Source organism: Scyliorhinus canicula, chromosome 2 (genome assembly GCF_902713615.1).
Source record: "Scyliorhinus canicula chromosome 2, sScyCan1.1, whole genome shotgun sequence".
NCBI lineage: Eukaryota > Metazoa > Chordata > Chondrichthyes > Carcharhiniformes > Scyliorhinidae > Scyliorhinus > Scyliorhinus canicula.
Genome location: NC_052147.1, coordinates 154671333 through 154683361, shown reverse-complemented (window position 1 = coordinate 154683361; position 12029 = coordinate 154671333).

The window sequence follows — 12029 nt, the reverse complement described above, 5'->3', positions numbered from 1 at the left end:
GGGGCTCCATAAGTGGAACTTAACAAAGCTGGTGGAGGAAGCCAGGGAGGATCTTAAGAGGTGGGATACACTGCAGTTGACGTTGGCGGGGCGGATCCAAGTGGTGAAAATAAATATTCTGCCTAGGTTCTTATCTATTTTTTAGGCTCTCCCAATCTTTATACCAAAGGCCTTTTTTCGGAAATTGGACATGATCATTTTGGACTTTGTATGGGTGAGGAAGGTGCCGAGGGTCAGGTGGACCCTGCTACAGAGGCAGCAGGGGTGGTTGGTGTTGCCGAACCTGCTTAATTATTATTGGGCGGCAAATGTGGATAAGATGCGGCGATGGTGGTAAGGAGAAGGGGTAGAGTGGGTTAGGATGGAGGAGGAGTCTTGGAGGGGTCTAGTTTCAGGGCTATGGTGACGGCAGCGTTACTGAGTAGGTATTCAGGGAGTCCAGTGGTGCAGTCCACGGTGAAGATATAGAATTAGTTGAGGCATTTTAGGGTGGAAGGGATGTCGGTGCTAACGCCACTGTGCGAGAATCGTGGGTTTGAGCCGCGGGGTGGATAGTGTATACAGGAGGTGGAGGGAAGTGCGGCTGGTCAAGGTGAGGGATTTGTATTTGGAGGAAGGGTTCGCCAGTCTGGAGGAGCTAAGGGAGGAGGTAGAGCTGCCGAGGGGGAGTGAGTTCAGGCATCTGCAGGTTAGGGACTTTGCATGAAAGATCTGGAGGGGATTATCAAGGTTGCCGGGTACACCCTGCTGGAGCGACTGCTGCTTCCGGATTTGGAAGAGGAATTGGGATACATACAGTGGCTGGTGGGGCAGGGAAGTGAGCGGGGTTGATGATCAAGGAGAAATGGGAAGGGGAGTTGGGAGGGGAGATCAATTGGGGAGTATGGAGGGGGGCACTGCATAGGATAAATGGTACCTCCTGTGCAAGGATGAGCCTGATACAGTTTGAGGTGGTGCACAGGGTGTATATGACTCGGGCGAGAATGAGAGGGTTCTTTCAGGGGGTAACAGATGAGAGATGTGGGTGGGGACAAGCGAATTAAGCGCACATGTTTTAGGATTGTGAAAAATTAGGAAGATTCTGGGCGGGAGTGATCGCGGTGTTAGCCAGGACAGTGGAGGAGGAGGTGTATACATGTTTGTAATAAAATACATTTTTAAAAGAATAATAATAGCTTATTGTCACAAGTAGGCTTCAATTAAGTTAATGTGGAAAGCCCCTAGTCGCCACATTCCAGCGCCTGTTCGGGGAGGCTGGTACAAAAGTATACACATGTATTGACTTCTTTGCAGTGGGGAAATCGGTGCTTTCAGAAATTGTCAGAGCGGATATTCCACGATAGTCATCTCCGACCACGCTCCACATTACATGGATATGAGGTTGGAGATGGGCCGTGCCCAACGCCCCACATGGAGGTTGCATGCGGACCTTTTGGCCGACAAGGTCTTCTACCAGAAAATATCACAGGTCATAGGTGACAATGTGACTAACAATCAGAATGGGGAGGTCTCACCTTCCTTGTTCTGGGAAGCACTGAAGGCAGTGATTAGAACAAAGAACAAAGAAAATTACAGCACAGGAACAGGCCCTTCGGCCCTCCCAGCCTGTGCCGATCCAGATCCTTTATCTAAACCTGTCTCCTATTTTCCAAGGTCTACTTCCCTCTGTTCCCGCCCGTTCATATACCTGTCTAGATGCTTCTTAAATGATGCTATCGTGCCTGCCTCTACCACCTCCGCTGGTAAAGCGTTCCAGGCACCCACCACCCTCTGCATAAAAAAACTTAGGGAAGAGATTATAGCCTGCAAGGCACGTAGAGACAGGGAAGAGAAGTCGGCTAGGCTAGGCAGCAACTGATCAACTCCACCCTGGAAGTTGACAGAAAATACTCCGAGGCCCTGATCGTAGAGCTGCTGGCGGAGAGGAAAGGTGACAAATGGACTTTAACCTGCTATCCACCAGGGAAGCAGTGCATCAGTTCAGCCAGACTCAGAGGACCATTTATGAACACTGAGAAAGGGCTAGCAGCCTGTTGGCTCGCCAGCTGAGAAAGCAGGCAGCCACAAGAGAGATAGCACAGGTTTAGGATAGCGGAAGCAGACTTGTTCACTGAACCAAAAAAAGTCAACCAAGCATTTGAGGCCTTCAACCAAGGACTGTACACCTCTTAGCCCCCCCAACAGGGACGTGGGGATGAAATGGTTCCTCGATGGACTGGACATGCCAGTCGTGAGGGATGATAGGCGAGTCAGAGCTAGAAGCATCAATAGGACGGGGAGAGATCATGGCGAGATTAACTTCATGCAGGCGGGGAAGGTGCTGGGAACCCATCACAAAACATTCGCACCATCCCTGGTTCCAAACCTACGGGAAATGTTTACGGATTCGCTAGCGAGGGACACCCATCCTCCAATGCTAACACAGGCCACAATGTCACTGAAACCTAAAAAAGACAAAGACACAACGTAATTGAATTATATAGACCCATTTCGCTGCTCAACGTGGACGTGGAGGTACTCGCAAAAGTCCTGGAGAACTGCGTATCAGAGGTGGTCGCAGAGGACCAGACGGGCTTTGTCAAGGGTAGACAGCTAACTGCAATTATCAAGCGGCTGCTGAATGTGATACTGACCCCATCCAGGGAGAGAAGACCATAGGTGATTGTCTACCTGGACACAGAAAAGGCCTTTGACAGAGTCGAATGAAAGTACCTCATTGAGATACTGGAGCCATTTGGACTAGGGATGGGGTTCACCTTGTGGGTGAAACTCCTGTACAATCCCCCCAAGGCGAGCGTTCGGACCAACACCACCAGCTCTGAATACTTCCAGCTGCACAGAGGCACCAGGCAGGGATGCCCACTGTCCCCGCTCCTGTTTGCCCTGGCAATCGAAGCTCCGGCAGTCGCTCTGCGAGATGCAAAAGACTGGAAAGGCATCAGAAGAGGAGGCAGACAGCACAGAGTCTCACTCTATGCGGATGACCTGCTCCTCTACATCTCTGACCCACAGAACCGCCTGAAAGTAATCATGAAATTCCTGGAAGAGTTTGGGGCCTTCTCGGGCTACAAACTCAACTTGGGCAAGTGCGAGGCATTCCCGGTGAACCCGAACAGGGGCGGGGGGGGGGGGGGGGGGGGGGGGGGGCGGGGAACAAAGCTGGGGGTATCTACCATTTAAACTAGCCCAAAGTAAATTCCGCTACGTGGGAATCCAGAGAGCCCACAATTAGACACGGATCCACGAGTGGAATCTGACCAGTCAGGCGGAGGAAGTTAAAAGGGACCTACAGAGATGGGATGCACTACCACTTTCCCTGGTGGGGAGGGTGCAGACGATCAAGATGAACGTGCTGCCAAGGTTCCTTTTACTGTTCAGATCCATACTGATCTTCATCCCAAGGCCTTTCTCCAAGCGATAGACAAAATGATCATGGCATTTAGGTCGGGGTGGGGGGGGGGGGGGGGGGGGAGAACCCAAGGATCCCCAAGCCTACACTGCAAAGGAGGAAAAACATGGGCGGCTTGGCCCTCCTGAACCTGCAATATTACCATTGGATAGCCGCAGCCAAGAGGGTGAGGGGATGGATACGAGAATCAAACACAGAATGGGTGAGGCTAGAGGAGTCCTCCTGCACAGGAACACCCTCCGAGCCCTCACCACGGCAGCGCTTCCATCTCCCCTGGCAAAATACACATCCTGCCCAGTGGTGGTAACCACATTGAGGACATGGAACCAAATGAGGCAGCATTTTGGTTTAACCAAGATGTCCTCCATGGTCCCTATCTGCGGTAAACACAAATTCCCGCCAGCCGTGCTAGACGCCACCCTTAAAATGTGGAGACAGGATGAGGCGATGCTAGCGATCAGGGACTTTTGCATGGACAGACTCATGACCCTCGGCAAACTAACTGAAGAACTGGAGCTACCGAAAGGACAGGAGCTCCAGCACCTACAAATCAAACACTTACTCTGCAAGAAGACGACAAGGTACTCTCGGGCTCCGAGAGAAACTTTACAGGAGGAACTGCTGGGCGCAGACCGCATGGAGAAAGGGAACTGTGGGGACATCTCCGGATGACTGCTGGAAAGGGGAAGAACACCATTGGACGGAGCTAGGCAGAAATGGGAGGACAAACTTGGGACGGAATGGGTTGGTGACTCTGGAGCAAAGCACTGAGCAGGGCCAACTCCACCTCCTCCTGCGTTAGGCTAAGCCTCATGCAGTTTAAAGTGGTGCATAGAGCTCACCTAACCAGAAGCCAAACAGGTTCTTCCTGGAGGTGAAGGATAAATATGAACGGTGCCAGGGAGATCCGGCCAACCGCGCCCACATGTTCTTGGGTTCTGGACAGTCTTCTTCAAGGCAATGTCCAAGATTGTGGGGGTGAGGGTGGTGCCGTGTCCGAGAGTGGCAGTCTTCAGCATGTCGGACCAGCCAGAAGTACATATGGGGAAGAGGGCCGATGCCCTGGCTTTTGTTTCCTTATTGCCGCCAGAGAATCCTGCTCGGCTGGCGATCAGCAGCCCCACCCACAGCTGCAGACTCTCTGGAAAACTTGTCAGAATTTCTCCACTTGGAGAAGATCATGTACATCATCCGAGGGTCAGATGAGTGCTTCCACAAAGCGTGGGGGTAGGTGGGAGGAAGAGTTGGGTGGGGAGTTGGAAGCTGGGTTGTGAGAGAATGCCCTGAGGAGAATGAATGCATCGTCATCGTGTGCTGGGATTAGTCTTATCCAGTTTAAGATGATCCATAGGGCACATATGACTTTGGCAGGATGAGCAGGTATTTTTGGAGGGGTGGAGGATAGGTGTGGGCAGTGTGCGGGTGGGCCCGCAAATCCTGTCCACATGGTTTGGGCCTGTCCAAAGCTTGGGGGATTCTGGCGGGGGATTCTGGCGGATATGTCAGATATCCTGAAGGTGAGGAAGGTCCCCAGTCCAGAGGTGGTGATCTTTGGTGTGTCAGAGGGCCCAGGAGTCCAGGGGATGAGAGAGGCCTGCCTTTGCCTTTGCCTCCCGAGTAGCCCGGAAAGAGATATTATTAGAATGGAGGAATTCAGGGTCCCCAAAACTGGGAGTGTGGGTGAGCGACCTGGCAGAGTTTCTCAGGTTAGATAAAATAAAGTTCACCTTGAGGGGTTCTGTGGAGGGGTTTGCCTGCAGGTGGCAGCCGTTTATCAGCGGGTTGGTGGGGTATTTTGTTGAGTTAGTTATTTGCAGCCCTGTTGGCTTGATCTGATCTGTGATTATGTTTGTTTTGTTAAGATATAAATGCCTCAATAAAATATCTTCTTAAAAAAAGCGTGGGGGCCATTCATCAGCCTGCTCCAAGACCCGTTTGAAGCCAACAGTGACTGGGAAGGAAGGGGGAGGGGGGACCGATGAAGGCAGACAAGAGCTCACAAAGCAGAGAGGAGTGTGGGGGGGAGGCAAGGAAGGAGCCCAGGGGAGTAGCAGAGAGAGACATGGGAAAAAGAGGGGACTGGAGATACCGATGGAGGGGGTCGACAGGAAACAAGGGCTGGAAGCACCGCAAGGGCTGTCCCCCTCCCCCGCGGCAAAACTACAAAGACAACAGGAATCACATAAGAAAAGAGCAAAATACAGCAATACGACATCCAGGGCGAAAGGGGGTGCCAGGAAGGAGCCCCAATTACCAACAAGGGAGGGGGGAACAGGGAGGAGGAGGGCCGACAGATGAGGTGGGTGTAAAATTGTACCTAAAAAAACAATCATAACTTGTAAATATTATGCGCTTTATATGTTATACTGTTAAAATGAGAAAATGCCAGTAAAAATATATATTTTTAAAGAAAGCAATGGCCGGAATTCCAGACCGGACCCCCACTGATTTATCATGGGGTGCAACTTTAACTGTGTACAGGACCTGACATTGGACAGATCCAACCCCAGGATAAGTAATGTGTCAGGAATGGCACATGAATTGAACGCCTTGGGTGGGTGGGAGGGGGGGGGGGGTTGTCCCATAGAATTTAGAACAGTACAGCACAGAACAGGCCCTTCGGCCCTCAATGTTGTGCCGAGCAATGGTGCTATGTCTTTTCGTCCGACGTCATTTCGTCCAACGACACTTCGTCCACGTCTTTTGGTCCAACGTCTTTTTGTCCGCACGTCTTTTGGTCCAACGTCTTTTTGTCCGATGATTTTTTTCGTCAAAGACTTTTTGTGACTTGTTACGTTTTTTTGTCGGATGATTTTTTTTGTCAAAGACTTTTTGTAACTTGACTTTTTGTAACTTGCTTAGTAGCACTCCACTCCACTCCCCACATTAACTTTTTGTAAATAGAAATCTTCTCTAATGCACATAGCAAGGTATAATATGCAATAAAGGATTTTTATTACCGGTCTCTTTCCTTTAACGAGCCTCGTTAAAGGATAGTTATTATCGTTCTCTTTCCTTTAACGAGCCTCGTTAAAGGATAGATATTATCGTTCTCTTTCTTAATTCGCCCATCCCGAAATGGCAAAGTTCATTGTGTCAACGAAGAGTAAAAGGAAGGTAGCTGATGGAAATAACTATATCTACGATTTTCATTCGAGCAGTCCAAACCTAGGAAAAGAATACTGGAGATGTGAGAAAAGAAGGCTGTGTTCAGTGCGGATTCACACGGTAACGGAAAACAATGAGCCGAAAATTATTTATTTCTCTAATGAGCACCTTCATCCAGCTGATGTTGATTCGTTAAATGCTAGAAAAGCAGTTGCAGAAATAAAGCATGAAGCAGTGGAAAACATAGCAGCAAGTTCGCGTAGCATACTAGCGGCCAAGTTTACGCAGCTATCAGAAAATACCTGCTCTCAACTCGCTAGGTTGCCCGTCGTCTCAAGGACTATTCAAAGGTGACGACAAAAAAATTCTGGATTTCCCGCTAATCCAGCGGCTAGACACGGTTTTGAAATACCTGACAAATATTGTAAACTTGACAATGGCGAACAGTTTCTGAGATACGATTCGGGCGCCGAGGATCAACAGCGCTTACTAGTATTCGCATCAGAAAGTGCTCTTCAGGATTTAGCATCATATCGTCATTGGGCATGCGATGGGACATTCAAGATTGTGCCACAACAGTGGTTTCAACTGTTCTGCATTCATGTACAAGTTAAAGGAAGCAGTTTTCCACGGGTCTTTGCATTACTGCCGAATAAAAGAAAGCAGACATACGAATTATTCTTTGACCAATTGAAAATTATGCAACCTAATGCAGATCCGATTGATATCATGGCAGATTTCGAAGTTGCAGTTCACAAGGCAATTAATTCATCATTCCTTAATTCATCTGTCGTGGCATGTTTGTTTCATTTGAGCCAATCTGTGTTTCGAAAAATTACCGATTTAGGCCTCAAAGAAAAATACAATACAGACTCTGAATTCTGTCTTAAAATTCGATGTTTTTCAGCATTAGCTTTCCTCCCCGTTGAAGATGTCGAAGAGGCTTATGAAGATTTGATAGACGATGAAGAAATACCTGCTGAATTCATCGTTTACTTCGACTTGACTTACATAGGCATTCTGAGAGGACATGATGCCAGACGAAGGAGAGAAACACCTACATTCCCGACAGCTGTATGGAATGTTAATCAGCGTGTTCTACAGATCTACCGAGAACAAATAATGCTGCTGAGGGGTTTCCTTCTGCGATAAAGCGTTCGGCGGGTGGAGCTCATTTGAATATCTGGAGGTTAATCAAAACTCTGAAGGAAGAGGAAGGGTTCATAATAGGCAAAAAGGCTCAAATTCTTCGGGGAGATCAGTCGACTTCATGTACGCGATATAAGAAAATAACTGAACGCCTCAAAAGATTGGTCATTGAATATGATTCTACAACAAAAATTGATTTCTTGAGGAATGTTGCTTACAATTTACATCAATTTTAAGTAATTTCGGGAATTTTAAGTAATTAGTAAACTTTTAGATTTTTTAACTGCATTTTTAGATTTTTTAACTGCATTTTTCAACTTGCATTTTACTTGCATTTTATCAATTACTTGCATTTTAGCAATTAAATTCACTTGCTGTATTGTACTTGCATTTTATCAATTAAATGGTTTTATACGGAGTTAATTTGTAATTGGATAATTGGACAAAAAGACGTTGGACCAAAAGACGTGGACGAAGTGTCGTTGGACGAAGTGACGTCGGACGAAAAGACGCGACACGCCGAGCAATGATCACCCTACTCAAACCCACGTATCCACCCTATACCCATAACCCAACAACCCCCCCCCCCCCCCTTTAACTTTACTTTTTAGGACACTACGGGCAATTTAGCATGGCCAATCCACCTAACCCGCACATCTTTGGACTGGGGTCCCATGGGGGTTTCACCACCCAAGAGAAAAATAATTCTTCTTTTCCCACGTATCGATTTTCCCACGTCTCGATCTCATGCATAAATGTTTTTGTTGTAGGGAAAAGGATGCTTCCAGGCGTAACAAAGGCAGAATACTCTGTGATTGTAATCTCCAAACACGCTCCAGATTACATGACGTGAGGCTGGAGAAGGGACGGGCCCAACGCCCCACCATAGGGGCTGGATGCAGCTCCCCTTGCCGATAAGGAATTCTGTACTAAAATATCCCATGCCATCGATGATTATGTATTCTGCATCCAGAATGGGAGGTCTCACCTTCCAGGTTCTGGGAGGCACTGAAGGCAGTGATCAAGGGCAAAATAACAGCCTAAAGGGCCCTTAGGGACAGAAAAGAGAAGGTAGCCAAGCAGCGGCTGATCGACTCCATACTGGAGGTGGATCGGCGGTACTCCACGGCCCCAGTTGTGGAATTGCTGGCGGAAAGGAAAAAGCTGCAGATGGAATTTGATCTGTTCTCCACATGGAGATCAGTTTACCGGCTTCACCATGCATGGGGGGGCCTTCTACAAATAAGGAGACAAGGCTAGCCACACTATGGCACACCAGTTGAGAAAACAGGCAGCTGCAAAAGAGGCAGCACAAGTAAGGGACAGAAACAGTAGGATGGTAGCGGCCTCAAACGAGGTTAGCAAGACCGTTACAAAATTTTACCAGGGGCTATACACCTTCGAGTCCCCAGAGGGGGACTCGGGGATGGGACAGTTCCTCAACAGACTGGAGATACCACTGGTGGGGGAGGACAATTCCATGCAATCAGGTAAAGTGCCAGGACCAGATGGGTTCCCTGTGAATCTTTACAAGAAATTCTCAGTAGCACCTGTGGGAGATGTTCAACGACTCACTGTCAAAGGGGGTCCTACCGCCCACGTTGGCCCAGGCCTCGATCTCATTGATCCCCAAAAAGGACAAAGACCCAACAGAGTGTGGATCATTCAGACCTATCTCTCTCCAAAGTACTGATGTGAAAGTCCTAGCAAAAGCACTGGCAAGGCAACTGGAGAGTTGCCTGCCAGAAGTAATCACGGAAGATCAGACCAGGTTTGTAAAGGGCAAACAACTAACAGCAAATATCAGACATTTGCTAATGTAATAATGACCCCATCCAGGGAGAAGACACCAGAAGTGAGAAAGCTTTCGATCGAATAGAACGGAGGTACCTCCATTATTTGGGTTGAGAGCAGGGTTCACCACATGGGTGAAGCTCCTGTACAGTGCTCCTACGATGAGAATAGGGACAAACACCACCAGCTGCGAATACCTCCAACTGTAAAGGGGAACAAGGCAGGGGTGCCAGCTATCGCTGCTCCTGTTCACACTGGCAACTAAGCCACTGACTATTGCCCTTAGAACTGTGGATTGTTGGACAGGCATTCGGACAAGGGGCAGAGAGCATAGAGACTCGCTCGGTGTGAATGACCTGCTCCTTTACATGTGGAACTCCCTAGCCAGCATGGGAAAGATAACTGGACTCCTTAGGGACTTCAGAGCCTTCTCATGTTACAAACTCAACCTGGGAAAGAGCAAAATCTTCCCTGTAAACCCCGAGAGGGAGGAACGGAGCTGGAGGAGCTGCCGTTTAACGTGTCCCAAACCATGTTCAGGCACCTGGGGATCCAAGTGGCCCACACCTGGAAGACATTCCACAAGAGGAACCTCTTCAGCCTGGTGGAGGAGGTAAAGAGGTACCTGCAAAGAAGGGACTCGCTCCCTCTTTCGCTGGCAGGAAGGGTATAGACGATCAAAATGAACATGCTGCATAGGTTCTTCGTATTTAGCTCACTCCCGATCTTCATCCCCAAATCCTTCTTCACCAGGATCGGCAAGTTAATCATGGCCTTCGTCTGGGGGGCGGTGAAGAGTTCCTATGGTACTTCAGACTATTTTACAACGGCGGCGGCACGTTGGAGGCCTGGCCCTACCAAATCTATTTTTCCACTGGGCGGCAAATACAAGGAGAGTAAGGGGGTGGCTAACAGAACCGGAGGCGGACTCCTCCGAATGGAGGAGGCCTCCTGCAAGGGGACGTTTCTCCAAGCACTGGCCACTGCACCACTCCCAGTCCCTCACACACACTCCAGGAGCTTAGTGATAGTGGACACCTGAAGAACATGGAACCAGTTCAGACGCCACTTCAAACTGGGCAAGATATCCATAAAGGCCCCCATCTGCAACAACCACAGGTTCACACTGGTGAGGATAGACACCATATTTGTGTGTGGAGATGGACAGAGGGACACTGACAGCATAGCACATGTACGTGGACAACATACTGGCAACCATAGAGAAACTCACAAAGAGACTCTCCTCCCGAAAGGGAATGAGCTCAGGTACCTGTAGCTGCGCGACTTTAATCTTTATTATTGTCACAAGTAGGCTTACGTTAACACTGCAATGACATTACTGTGAAAATCCCCTAGTCGCCACTCTCTGGCACCTGTTCAGGTACACAGAGGGAAAATTCAGAATGTTCAATTCACCTAACAAGCACGTCTTTCGGGGCTTGTGGGAGGAAACCGGAGCACCTGGACGGAACCCACGCAGACACGGGGAGAAGGCACAGACAGTTATCCAAGCCAGGAATTTAACCTGGGACTATGGTGCAGTGAAGCAACACCCCGTGCCGCCGCACGACTTCCTCATATTCCCGTACCAGCCTCCCCGAACAGGCGCCGGAATGTGGCGACTAGGGGCTTTTCACAGTAACTTAATTGAAGCCTACTCGTGACAATAAGCGATTTTCATTTCATTTCATAAGGAGACAAAAATCTTCCCCCAGAGACCCGGACACACATTTCTGGACACAATGGTAGGGCTGGACTGGTTAGGGGATGACAAGTGTGGCAACATCTACAGACGACTTATGGAAAAGGTCAAGACCCTACTGGACGAGACCAGCAGAAATGAGGGGAGGAAATGGGCAGGGAAGTAGGGGGGGGGACTCTGGATTGAGGCGCTGCATAGGATCAACTGCACATCCACCTGTGCCGGGTAAGCCTAATGCAGCTTAAGGTAGTGAACAGATTGCGCCTCACTAAGACATGTGTGAGCAGATTCTCCCTGGAGGTGGAGGATGAGTGCGATTAGTATCGGGGGGCCCAGCCAACCACAACCAGATGTTCTGGTCCTGCCCCAGACTCAGGGAGTTCTGGATGGCATTCTTTGAGGCTATGTCCAGGATGGTGGCGGTCGGAATGGAGCTGTGGCTGTCTGTGGCAGTCTTTGGGGTGACAGAACGTCCAGAGTTCTGGACAGGGGAACTTGCTGTGATGGGGATATGCTAAGTAGTCGCACATCAGGTGGCTCTTCTCCTACAAACCCGAAAGTAGGCGCTTTCACCCAAAATAGCCCGCTAATACAAGGAGAAAAATGTCCCCGCACCTCAACCAAAAAAACCGTGAAAGGAGATACTGAACAACAGCCATACTAGAGGCCATGTAGAAATAAGAAGTGGAAAAAGCCAGGAGAAGTAAATCGCTGAGACAGGAGACGCACGAGACAACAAAACTTGGGCCTCACCAGAACAGGAAGGAACGACCCGCTGCCACAAGGAGCCGTGTCTCCCCCCCCCCCCCCCCCCCCCCCCTTGCCAGGGGTGGCTGGAGGATGTTTCTCTCCAGGGAACTGGCAGAA